This window comes from Hyla sarda, unplaced genomic scaffold (genome assembly GCF_029499605.1).
Source record: "Hyla sarda isolate aHylSar1 unplaced genomic scaffold, aHylSar1.hap1 scaffold_2540, whole genome shotgun sequence".
Taxonomy (NCBI): domain Eukaryota; kingdom Metazoa; phylum Chordata; class Amphibia; order Anura; family Hylidae; genus Hyla; species Hyla sarda.
Genome location: NW_026609228.1, coordinates 24,727 through 37,829, shown reverse-complemented (window position 1 = coordinate 37,829; position 13,103 = coordinate 24,727). Strand labels below are relative to the sequence as shown.

The window sequence follows — 13,103 nt, the reverse complement described above, 5'->3', positions numbered from 1 at the left end:
GTATTCTCCGTTGAGATATTGCAGCCGCTGCTGTGTCCAGGCCCAGGAGCCTTAGCACTGTGCTGTGATGTCACTCAATACCACTGACATCACTAGGTGTAAACAACATCTCTCCTTTGCTGTGTATGTGACTATGGAGCTGTTTGGTGATGTCGTCTATTATGGCCTTCATAGAAGCAACAGGAGATTGTTGCATCCATCTAGAACCCTCAGAACTACAGTGCTATGATGTCACTCACTTCCACAGGCCTTGCAGAGTGTAAACAACAACAACCCAGCTTTGTTGTGTATGTAACCATAGGGATTTGTGATGTCACCTAGAACCTTCACAGCAGCGACAGCTTTATGAGGAGCATCAGCACTGCTCTGCCTGAGCAGAACCATCACCGCCATAGGTTGTCAAATAACCCGGATTTAACCCACACAGGTAAGTCCAATGGGGTGCAGGCATGTCCTCTATGCTTACAGCTTCCCGTGGGTGTTGGTTTGATACCGTTTGGGGACAGCCAAGGAGGCATCTGCAGGCAACAAAGGTAGGTGTGTGCTTGTGTGTGTGTTTCCTATGCAGATCCTAAGCCCAGTGTCACATGCAAGTAGGAGGAGTAAGAAGGGTTCCTGGCAAATCCGGGTTATGGATTGCATTTAAAAAGGCCCCGTGGGAGTGCAATGGGCCCCTGTCTTGCTGCTTAGCAATAATGGTATGGGTTTAGGTTCTGCTGTGTGTACTGGTGGTTGACTGCCCCCCAGCCCAGAGTGTGCATGGAAAATTGTCTGGCAGCCTCCCTGACAGCAAGCAGTGATAGTGCCCATGAAGGGGACCTTGTTGGGCCCGCCCCTTTCACGGTTATCGCTTCTCGGCCTTTTGGCTAAGATCAAGTGTAGTATCTGTTCTTATCAGTTTAATATCTGATACGTCCCCTATCTGGGGACCATATATTAAATGGATTTTTGAGAACGGGGGCCGATTTCGAAGCTTGCTTCCGTCGCCCTATGCATTGACCCGATATGGCAGTATCTTCGGGTACAGTGCACCACCCCCTTACAGGGTTAAAAAGAAAGATTCCTACTTTCATTGCTACCTGCTTGCTGGCTAGCCAGCTAGCCAGCCCTGTGGGCCTTGCTGCTGCAGCCAAAAAACAAAAGGTGGTGCTGCTGCTGCTGCTTCTGCTGCTTCTGCTTGTGTCTGGCCGCTGTTGGAGCGTCCAGGCACAGGACTTCTGCTGCTGCTGACTAAATGGCCTCCTTAATTGGATCATTTGAGTAGCCAGCACACCTGTGCAGGTAGGGCATGACATGATAGGCAGCTGCCTTGATAGCGGGTGGGTGCTGAATGTTCCTAATTGACAAAATAAGATTAATGCTTATGAAGAAATATAAAATCTCATCCCTTCCCCAATATCGCGCCACACCCCTACCCCTTAATTCCCTGGTTGAACTTGATGGACATATGTCTTTTTTCGACCGTACTAACTATGTAACTATGTAACATAACATGGGGGGGGGGGGGGGGGGGTCTCCTGGCTGTTCACACAGGTGTGTCATTGCTGTACATTGACCATGCATTGCTTCTGTGGTATTGCAAAGGCAAAGACAAATGCTTCCAGCCATCCATTGCACTAATGGATTGGTCATCAGCTGGCTGTCTATGTCCCGCATCAATATAGACCAAAGTACAGAGGGTTAGGCTATGCTATTGTGCACCTACCTGATGCATCAGAAGGTGCGAGGCCCTTGCTAAATTCTGTGCACAGACTTTGAGATCTATACTTTAGACTGTATCTAAACCTGCTCCAACATGGACTGACATTCTGGCCTACTTTCAGCCGATGCGACTTGTCTGTCGCTGAACAGTCGCTTTTTATGTATTCAGCACCTATGTATAATGTTGTAAAAATGCTCTAGAAGCTAAAGTCGCAGAAATGTCACACATATTTGGCCTGCAACTTTCTGTGCGACAAATTCAGACAGGAAAAATCAGTATAAATCCTTAGAAAATTATCCCCCAGTGTCTCCATCTGCTGGCGGTATTGAATAAGCATTGCTGCACTGATGGGGTATGCATTAGACGAAAAAAAAGAAGAAAAAGAAGAATAATACGCCCAGAAAAGAGGCGAAAAGGAGAAAAACGTAAAAAAACGTGAAAAAAAAGTAAGAGGAAGAGAAGGGAAAAAAAGGTGGAAATGGGTTTAAAAGTGATTTCGGCGGAGAAATATATATATATATATATATATATATATATATATATATATATATATATACGCGCACACACACACATATATATAAACGTATTCTCCGTTGAGATATTGCAGCCGCTGCTGTGTCCAGGCCCAGGAGCCTTAGCACTGTGCTGTGATGTCACTCAATACCACTGACATCACTAGGTGTAAACAACATCTCTCCTTTGCTGTGTATGTGACTATGGAGCTGTTTGGTGATGTCGTCTATTATGGCCTTCATAGAAGCAACAGGAGATTGTTGCATCCATCTAGAACCCTCAGAACTACAGTGCTATGATGTCACTCACTTCCACAGGCCTTGCAGAGTGTAAACAACAACAACCCAGCTTTGTTGTGTATGTAACCATAGGGATTTGTGATGTCACCTAGAACCTTCACAGCAGCGACAGCTTTATGAGGAGCATCAGCACTGCTCTGCCTGAGCAGAACCATCACCGCCATAGGTTGTCAAATAACCCGGATTTAACCCACACAGGTAAGTCCAATGGGGTGCAGGCATGTCCTCTATGCTTACAGCTTCCCGTGGGTGTTGGTTTGATACCGTTTGGGGACAGCCAAGGAGGCATCTGCAGGCAACAAAGGTAGGTGTGTGCTTGTGTGTGTGTTTCCTATGCAGATCCTAAGCCCAGTGTCACATGCAAGTAGGAGGAGTAAGAAGGGTTCCTGGCAAATCCGGGTTATGGATTGCATTTAAAAAGGCCCCGTGGGAGTGCAATGGGCCTCTGTCTTGCTGCTTAGCAATAATGGTATGGGTTTAGGTTCTGCTGTGTGTACTGGTGGTTGACTGCCCCCCAGCCCAGAGTGTGCATGGAAAATTGTCTGGCAGCCTCCCTGACAGCAAGCAGTGATAGTGCCCATGAAGGGGACCTTGTTGGGCCCGCCCCTTTCACGGTTATCGCTTCTCGGCCTTTTGGCTAAGATCAAGTGTAGTATCTGTTCTTATCAGTTTAATATCTGATACGTCCCCTATCTGGGGACCATATATTAAATGGATTTTTGAGAACGGGGGCCGATTTCGAAGCTTGCTTCCGTCGCCCTATGCATTGACCCGATATGGCAGTATCTTCGGGTACAGTGCACCACCCCCTTACAGGGTTAAAAAGAAAGATTCCTACTTTCATTGCTACCTGCTTGCTGGCTAGCCAGCTAGCCAGCCCTGTGGGCCTTGCTGCTGCAGCCAAAAAACAAAAGGTGGTGCTGCTGCTGCTGCTTCTGCTGCTTCTGCTTGTGTCTGGCCGCTGTTGGAGCGTCCAGGCACAGGACTTCTGCTGCTGCTGACTAAATGGCCTCCTTAATTGGATCATTTGAGTAGCCAGCACACCTGTGCAGGTAGGGCATGACATGATAGGCAGCTGCCTTGATAGCGGGTGGGTGCTGAATGTTCCTAATTGACAAAATAAGATTAATGCTTATGAAGAAATATAAAATCTCATCCCTTCCCCAATATCGCGCCACACCCCTACCCCTTAATTCCCTGGTTGAACTTGATGGACATATGTCTTTTTTCGACCGTACTAACTATGTAACTATGTAACATAACATGGGGGGGGGGGGGGGGGGGGTCTCCTGGCTGTTCACACAGGTGTGTCATTGCTGTACATTGACCATGCATTGCTTCTGTGGTATTGCAAAGGCAAAGACAAATGCTTCCAGCCATCCATTGCACTAATGGATTGGTCATCAGCTGGCTGTCTATGTCCCGCATCAATATAGACCAAAGTACAGAGGGTTAGGCTATGCTATTGTGCACCTACCTGATGCATCAGAAGGTGCGAGGCCCTTGCTAAATTCTGTGCACAGACTTTGAGATCTATACTTTAGACTGTATCTAAACCTGCTCCAACATGGACTGACATTCTGGCCTACTTTCAGCCGATGCGACTTGTCTGTCGCTGAACAGTCGCTTTTTATGTATTCAGCACCTATGTATAATGTTGTAAAAATGCTCTAGAAGCTAAAGTCGCAGAAATGTCACACATATTTGGCCTGCAACTTTCTGTGCGACAAATTCAGACAGGAAAAATCAGTATAAATCCTTAGAAAATTATCCCCCAGTGTCTCCATCTGCTGGCGGTATTGAATAAGCATTGCTGCACTGATGGGGTATGCATTAGACGAAAAAAAAGAAGAAAAAGAAGAATAATACGCCCAGAAAAGAGGCGAAAAGGAGAAAAACGTAAAAAAACGTGAAAAAAAAGTAAGAGGAAGAGAAGGGAAAAAAAGGTGGAAATGGGTTTAAAAGTGATTTCGGCGGAGAATATATATATATATATATATATATATATATATATATATATATATACGCGCACACACACACATATATATAAACGTATTCTCCGTTGAGATATTGCAGCCGCTGCTGTGTCCAGGCCCAGGAGCCTTAGCACTGTGCTGTGATGTCACTCAATACCACTGACATCACTAGGTGTAAACAACATCTCTCCTTTGCTGTGTATGTGACTATGGAGCTGTTTGGTGATGTCGTCTATTATGGCCTTCATAGAAGCAACAGGAGATTGTTGCATCCATCTAGAACCCTCAGAACTACAGTGCTATGATGTCACTCACTTCCACAGGCCTTGCAGAGTGTAAACAACAACAACCCAGCTTTGTTGTGTATGTAACCATAGGGATTTGTGATGTCACCTAGAACCTTCACAGCAGCGACAGCTTTATGAGGAGCATCAGCACTGCTCTGCCTGAGCAGAATCATCACCGCCATAGGTTGTCAAATAACCCGGATTTAACCCACACAGGTAAGTCCAATGGGGTGCAGGCATGTCCTCTATGCTTACAGCTTCCCGTGGGTGTTGGTTTGATACCGTTTGGGGACAGCCAAGGAGGCATCTGCAGGCAACAAAGGTAGGTGTGTGCTTGTGTGTGTGTTTCCTATGCAGATCCTAAGCCCAGTGTCACATGCAAGTAGGAGGAGTAAGAAGGGTTCCTGGCAAATCCGGGTTATGGATTGCATTTAAAAAGGCCCCGTGGGAGTGCAATGGGCCCCTGTCTTGCTGCTTAGCAATAATGGTATGGGTTTAGGTTCTGCTGTGTGTACTGGTGGTTGACTGCCCCCCAGCCCAGAGTGTGCATGGAAAATTGTCTGGCAGCCTCCCTGACAGCAAGCAGTGATAGTGCCCATGAAGGGGACCTTGTTGGGCCCGCCCCTTTCACGGTTATCGCTTCTCGGCCTTTTGGCTAAGATCAAGTGTAGTATCTGTTCTTATCAGTTTAATATCTGATACGTCCCCTATCTGGGGACCATATATTAAATGGATTTTTGAGAACGGGGGCCGATTTCGAAGCTTGCTTCCGTCGCCCTATGCATTGACCCGATATGGCAGTATCTTCGGGTACAGTGCACCACCCCCTTACAGGGTTAAAAAGAAAGATTCCTACTTTCATTGCTACCTGCTTGCTGGCTAGCCAGCTAGCCAGCCCTGTGGGCCTTGCTGCTGCAGCCAAAAAACAAAAGGTGGTGCTGCTGCTGCTTCTGCTGCTTCTGCTTCTGCTTGTGTCTGGCCCCTGTTGGAGCGTCCAGGCACAGGACTTCTGCTGCTGCTGACTAAATGGCCTCCTTAATTGGATCATTTGAGTAGCCAGCACACCTGTGCAGGTAGGGCATGACATGATAGGCAGCTGCCTTGATAGCGGGTGGGTGCTGAATGTTCCTAATTGACAAAATAAGATTAATGCTTATGAAGAAATATAAAATCTCATCCCTTCCCCAATATCGCGCCACACCCCTACCCCTTAATTCCCTGGTTGAACTTGATGGACATATGTCTTTTTTCGACCGTACTAACTATGTAACTATGTAACATAACATGGGGGGGGGGGGGGGGGGTCTCCTGGCTGTTCACACAGGTGTGTCATTGCTGTACATTGACCATGCATTGCTTCTGTGGTATTGCAAAGGCAAAGACAAATGCTTCCAGCCATCCATTGCACTAATGGATTGGTCATCAGCTGGCTGTCTATGTCCCGCATCAATATAGACCAAAGTACAGAGGGTTAGGCTATGCTATTGTGCACCTACCTGATGCATCAGAAGGTGCGAGGCCCTTGCTAAATTCTGTGCACAGACTTTGAGATCTATACTTTAGACTGTATCTAAACCTGCTCCAACATGGACTGACATTCTGGCCTACTTTCAGCCGATGCGACTTGTCTGTCGCTGAACAGTCGCTTTTTATGTATTCAGCACCTATGTATAATGTTGTAAAAATGCTCTAGAAGCTAAAGTCGCAGAAATGTCACACATATTTGGCCTGCAACTTTCTGTGCGACAAATTCAGACAGGAAAAATCAGTATAAATCCTTAGAAAATTATCCCCCAGTGTCTCCATCTGCTGGCGGTATTGAATAAGCATTGCTGCACTGATGGGGTATGCATTAGACGAAAAAAAAGAAGAAAAAGAAGAATAATACGCCCAGAAAAGAGGCGAAAAGGAGAAAAACGTAAAAAAACGTGAAAAAAAAGTAAGAGGAAGAGAAGGGAAAAAAAGGTGGAAATGGGTTTAAAAGTGATTTCGGCGGAGAAATATATATATATATATATATATATATATATATATACGCGCACACACACACATATATATAAACGTATTCTCCGTTGAGATATTGCAGCCGCTGCTGTGTCCAGGCCCAGGAGCCTTAGCACTGTGCTGTGATGTCACTCAATACCACTGACATCACTAGGTGTAAACAACATCTCTCCTTTGCTGTGTATGTGACTATGGAGCTGTTTGGTGATGTTGTCTATTATGGCCTTCATAGAAGCAACAGGAGATTGTTGCATCCATCTAGAACCCTCAGAACTACAGTGCTATGATGTCACTCACTTCCACAGGCCTTGCAGAGTGTAAACAACAACAACCCAGCTTTGTTGTGTATGTAACCATAGGGATTTGTGATGTCACCTAGAACCTTCACAGCAGCGACAGCTTTATGAGGAGCATCAGCACTGCTCTGCCTGAGCAGAACCATCACCGCCATAGGTTGTCAAATAACCCGGATTTAACCCACACAGGTAAGTCCAATGGGGTGCAGGCATGTCCTCTATGCTTACAGCTTCCCGTGGGTGTTGGTTTGATACCGTTTGGGGACAGCCAAGGAGGCATCTGCAGGCAACAAAGGTAGGTGTGTGCTTGTGTGTGTGTTTCCTATGCAGATCCTAAGCCCAGTGTCACATGCAAGTAGGAGGAGTAAGAAGGGTTCCTGGCAAATCCGGGTTATGGATTGCATTTAAAAAGGCCCCGTGGGAGTGCAATGGGCCCCTGTCTTGCTGCTTAGCAATAATGGTATGGGTTTAGGTTCTGCTGTGTGTACTGGTGGTTGACTGCCCCCCAGCCCAGAGTGTGCATGGAAAATTGTCTGGCAGCCTCCCTGACAGCAAGCAGTGATAGTGCCCATGAAGGGGACCTTGTTGGGCCCGCCCCTTTCACGGTTATCGCTTCTCGGCCTTTTGGCTAAGATCAAGTGTAGTATCTGTTCTTATCAGTAGGGCTTGCGATAGACCGCATCCTTTGTGCACGTTTTTTTAGTGTAACACGTTTGCACTTTTTCTTGCACTTTGGGTGAATCGAAAGCACGTTCCTCGGCTTTAGATAAAAAAAAAAAAAAAAAAAAAAAATCTGTTCTTATCAGTTTAATATCTGATACGTCCCCTATCTGGGGACCATATATTAAATGGATTTTTGAGAACGGGGGCCGATTTCGAAGCTTGCTTCCGTCGCCCTATGCATTGACCCGATATGGCAGTATCTTCGGGTACAGTGCACCACCCCCTTACAGGGTTAAAAAGAAAGATTCCTACTTTCATTGCTACCTGCTTGCTGGCTAGCCAGCTAGCCAGCCCTGTGGGCCTTGCTGCTGCAGCCAAAAAACAAAAGGTGCTGCTGCTGCTGCTTCTGCTGCTTCTGCTTGTGTCTGGCCGCTGTTGGAGCGTCCAGGCACAGGACTTCTGCTGCTGCTGACTAAATGGCCTCCTTAATTGGATCATTTGAGTAGCCAGCACACCTGTGCAGGTAGGGCATGACATGATAGGCAGCTGCCTTGATAGCGGGTGGGTGCTGAATGTTCCTAATTGACAAAATAAGATTAATGCTTATGAAGAAATATAAAATCTCATCCCTTCCCCAATATCGCGCCACACCCCTACCCCTTAATTCCCTGGTTGAACTTGATGGACATATGTCTTTTTTCGACCGTACTAACTATGTAACTATGTAACATAACATGGGGGGGGGGGGGGGGGGGGTCTCCTGGCTGTTCACACAGGTGTGTCATTGCTGTACATTGACCATGCATTGCTTCTGTGGTATTGCAAAGGCAAAGACAAATGCTTCCAGCCATCCATTGCACTAATGGATTGGTCATCAGCTGGCTGTCTATGTCCCGCATCAATATAGACCAAAGTACAGAGGGTTAGGCTATGCTATTGTGCACCTACCTGATGCATCAGAAGGTGCGAGGCCCTTGCTAAATTCTGTGCACAGACTTTGAGATCTATACTTTAGACTGTATCTAAACCTGCTCCAACATGGACTGACATTCTGGCCTACTTTCAGCCGATGCGACTTGTCTGTCGCTGAACAGTCGCTTTTTATGTATTCAGCACCTATGTATAATGTTGTAAAAATGCTCTAGAAGCTAAAGTCGCAGAAATGTCACACATATTTGGCCTGCAACTTTCTGTGCGACAAATTCAGACAGGAAAAATCAGTATAAATCCTTAGAAAATTATCCCCCAGTGTCTCCATCTGCTGGCGGTATTGAATAAGCATTGCTGCACTGATGGGGTATGCATTAGACGAAAAAAAAGAAGAAAAAGAAGAATAATACGCCCAGAAAAGAGGCGAAAAGGAGAAAAACGTAAAAAAACGTGAAAAAAAAGTAAGAGGAAGAGAAGGGAAAAAAAGGTGGAAATGGGTTTAAAAGTGATTTCGGCGGAGAAATATATATATATATATATATATATATATATATATATACGCGCACACACACACATATATATAAACGTATTCTCCGTTGAGATATTGCAGCCGCTGCTGTGTCCAGGCCCAGGAGCCTTAGCACTGTGCTGTGATGTCACTCAATACCACTGACATCACTAGGTGTAAACAACATCTCTCCTTTGCTGTGTATGTGACTATGGAGCTGTTTGGTGATGTCGTCTATTATGGCCTTCATAGAAGCAACAGGAGATTGTTGCATCCATCTAGAACCCTCAGAACTACAGTGCTATGATGTCACTCACTTCCACAGGCCTTGCAGAGTGTAAACAACAACAACCCAGCTTTGTTGTGTATGTAACCATAGGGATTTGTGATGTCACCTAGAACCTTCACAGCAGCGACAGCTTTATGAGGAGCATCAGCACTGCTCTGCCTGAGCAGAATCATCACCGCCATAGGTTGTCAAATAACCCGGATTTAACCCACACAGGTAAGTCCAATGGGGTGCAGGCATGTCCTCTATGCTTACAGCTTCCCGTGGGTGTTGGTTTGATACCGTTTGGGGACAGCCAAGGAGGCATCTGCAGGCAACAAAGGTAGGTGTGTGCTTGTGTGTGTGTTTCCTATGCAGATCCTAAGCCCAGTGTCACATGCAAGTAGGAGGAGTAAGAAGGGTTCCTGGCAAATCCGGGTTATGGATTGCATTTAAAAAGGCCCCGTGGGAGTGCAATGGGCCCCTGTCTTGCTGCTTAGCAATAATGGTATGGGTTTAGGTTCTGCTGTGTGTACTGGTGGTTGACTGCCCCCCAGCCCAGAGTGTGCATGGAAAATTGTCTGGCAGCCTCCCTGACAGCAAGCAGTGATAGTGCCCATGAAGGGGACCTTGTTGGGCCCGCCCCTTTCACGGTTATCGCTTCTCGGCCTTTTGGCTAAGATCAAGTGTAGTATCTGTTCTTATCAGTTTAATATCTGATACGTCCCCTATCTGGGGACCATATATTAAATGGATTTTTGAGAACGGGGGCCGATTTCGAAGCTTGCTTCCGTCGCCCTATGCATTGACCCGATATGGCAGTATCTTCGGGTACAGTGCACCACCCCCTTACAGGGTTAAAAAGAAAGATTCCTACTTTCATTGCTACCTGCTTGCTGGCTAGCCAGCTAGCCAGCCCTGTGGGCCTTGCTGCTGCAGCCAAAAAACAAAAGGTGGTGCTGCTGCTGCTGCTTCTGCTGCTTCTGCTTGTGTCTGGCCGCTGTTGGAGCGTCCAGGCACAGGACTTCTGCTGCTGCTGACTAAATGGCCTCCTTAATTGGATCATTTGAGTAGCCAGCACACCTGTGCAGGTAGGGCATGACATGATAGGCAGCTGCCTTGATAGCGGGTGGGTGCTGAATGTTCCTAATTGACAAAATAAGATTAATGCTTATGAAGAAATATAAAATCTCATCCCTTCCCCAATATCGCGCCACACCCCTACCCCTTAATTCCCTGGTTGAACTTGATGGACATATGTCTTTTTTCGACCGTACTAACTATGTAACTATGTAACATAACATGGGGGGGGGGGGGGGGTCTCCTGGCTGTTCACACAGGTGTGTCATTGCTGTACATTGACCATGCATTGCTTCTGTGGTATTGCAAAGGCAAAGACAAATGCTTCCAGCCATCCATTTCACTAATGGATTGGTCATCAGCTGGCTGTCTATGTCCCGCATCAATATAGACCAAAGTACAGAGGGTTAGGCTATGCTATTGTGCACCTACCTGATGCATCAGAAGGTGCGAGGCCCTTGCTAAATTCTGTGCACAGACTTTGAGATCTATACTTTAGACTGTATCTAAACCTGCTCCAACATGGACTGACATTCTGGCCTACTTTCAGCCGATGCGACTTGTCTGTCGCTGAACAGTCGCTTTTTATGTATTCAGCACCTATGTATAATGTTGTAAAAATGCTCTAGAAGCTAAAGTCGCAGAAATGTCACACATATTTGGCCTGCAACTTTCTGTGCGACAAATTCAGACAGGAAAAATCAGTATAAATCCTTAGAAAATTATCCCCCAGTGTCTCCATCTGCTGGCGGTATTGAATAAGCATTGCTGCACTGATGGGGTATGCATTAGACGAAAAAAAAGAAGAAAAAGAAGAATAATACGCCCAGAAAAGAGGCGAAAAGGAGAAAAACGTAAAAAAACGTGAAAAAAAAGTAAGAGGAAGAGAAGGGAAAAAAAGGTGGAAATGGGTTTAAAAGTGATTTCGGCGGAGAAATATATATATATATATATATATATATATATATATATATATATATATACGCGCACACACACACATATATATAAACGTATTCTCCGTTGAGATATTGCAGCCGCTGCTGTGTCCAGGCCCAGGAGCCTTAGCACTGTGCTGTGATGTCACTCAATACCACTGACATCACTAGGTGTAAACAACATCTCTCCTTTGCTGTGTATGTGACTATGGAGCTGTTTGGTGATGTCGTCTATTATGGCCTTCATAGAAGCAACAGGAGATTGTTGCATCCATCTAGAACCCTCAGAACTACAGTGCTATGATGTCACTCACTTCCACAGGCCTTGCAGAGTGTAAACAACAACAACCCAGCTTTGTTGTGTATGTAACCATAGGGATTTGTGATGTCACCTAGAACCTTCACAGCAGCGACAGCTTTATGAGGAGCATCAGCACTGCTCTGCCTGAGCAGAACCATCACCGCCATAGGTTGTCAAATAACCCGGATTTAACCCACACAGGTAAGTCCAATGGGGTGCAGGCATGTCCTCTATGCTTACAGCTTCCCGTGGGTGTTGGTTTGATACCGTTTGGGGACAGCCAAGGAGGCATCTGCAGGCAACAAAGGTAGGTGTGTGCTTGTGTGTGTGTTTCCTATGCAGATCCTAAGCCCAGTGTCACATGCAAGTAGGAGGAGTAAGAAGGGTTCCTGGCAAATCCGGGTTATGGATTGCATTTAAAAAGGCCCCGTGGGAGTGCAATGGGCCCCTGTCTTGCTGCTTAGCAATAATGGTATGGGTTTAGGTTCTGCTGTGTGTACTGGTGGTTGACTGCCCCCCAGCCCAGAGTGTGCATGGAAAATTGTCTGGCAGCCTCCCTGACAGCAAGCAGTGATAGTGCCCATGAAGGGGACCTTGTTGGGCCCGCCCCTTTCACGGTTATCGCTTCTCGGCCTTTTGGCTAAGATCAAGTGTAGTATCTGTTCTTATCAGTTTAATATCTGATACGTCCCCTATCTGGGGACCATATATTAAATGGATTTTTGAGAACGGGGGCCGATTTCGAAGCTTGCTTCCGTCGCCCTATGCATTGACCCGATATGGCAGTATCTTCGGGTACAGTGCACCACCCCCTTACAGGGTTAAAAAGAAAGATTCCTACTTTCATTGCTACCTGCTTGCTGGCTAGCCAGCTAGCCAGCCCTGTGGGCCTTGCTGCTGCAGCCAAAAAACAAAAGGTGGTGCTGCTGCTGCTGCTTCTGCTGCTTCTGCTTGTGTCTGGCCGCTGTTGGAGCGTCCAGGCACAGGACTTCTGCTGCTGCTGACTAAATGGCCTCCTTAATTGGATCATTTGAGTAGCCAGCACACCTGTGCAGGTAGGGCATGACATGATAGGCAGCTGCCTTGATAGCGGGTGGGTGCTGAATGTTCCTAATTGACAAAATAAGATTAATGCTTATGAAGAAATATAAAATCTCATCCCTTCCCCAATATCGCGCCACACCCCTACCCCTTAATTCCCTGGTTGAACTTGATGGACATATGTCTTTTTTCGACCGTACTAACTATGTAACTATGTAACATAACATGGGGGGGGGGGGTCTCCTGGCTGTTCACACAGGTGTGTCATTGCTGTACATTGACCATGCATTGCTTCTGTGG

General features: G+C 46.4%; 6 non-coding genes across 6 annotated transcripts; all 6 read left to right on the top strand.

Moving 5' to 3' along the window:
• The first annotated feature begins 846 nt into the window (after positions 1–846).
• On the top strand, positions 847–1,037 carry LOC130323752 (U2 spliceosomal RNA). Its single transcript, XR_008868959.1, has one exon. It is a non-coding gene; the product is annotated as a U2 spliceosomal RNA (small nuclear RNA).
• A 2,094-nt stretch (positions 1,038–3,131) lies between these two features.
• LOC130323751 (U2 spliceosomal RNA) lies at positions 3,132–3,322 on the top strand. The gene has a single exon (XR_008868958.1). It is a non-coding gene; the product is annotated as a U2 spliceosomal RNA (small nuclear RNA).
• A 2,090-nt stretch (positions 3,323–5,412) lies between these two features.
• On the top strand, positions 5,413–5,603 carry LOC130323750 (U2 spliceosomal RNA). Its single transcript, XR_008868957.1, has one exon. It is a non-coding gene; the product is annotated as a U2 spliceosomal RNA (small nuclear RNA).
• A 2,229-nt stretch (positions 5,604–7,832) lies between these two features.
• LOC130323753 (U2 spliceosomal RNA) lies at positions 7,833–8,022 on the top strand. The gene has a single exon (XR_008868960.1). It is a non-coding gene; the product is annotated as a U2 spliceosomal RNA (small nuclear RNA).
• A 2,080-nt stretch (positions 8,023–10,102) lies between these two features.
• LOC130323748 (U2 spliceosomal RNA) lies at positions 10,103–10,293 on the top strand. The gene has a single exon (XR_008868956.1). It is a non-coding gene; the product is annotated as a U2 spliceosomal RNA (small nuclear RNA).
• A 2,089-nt stretch (positions 10,294–12,382) lies between these two features.
• LOC130323747 (U2 spliceosomal RNA) lies at positions 12,383–12,573 on the top strand. Its single transcript, XR_008868955.1, has one exon. It is a non-coding gene; the product is annotated as a U2 spliceosomal RNA (small nuclear RNA).
• The last annotated feature ends 530 nt before the right edge of the window (positions 12,574–13,103 follow it).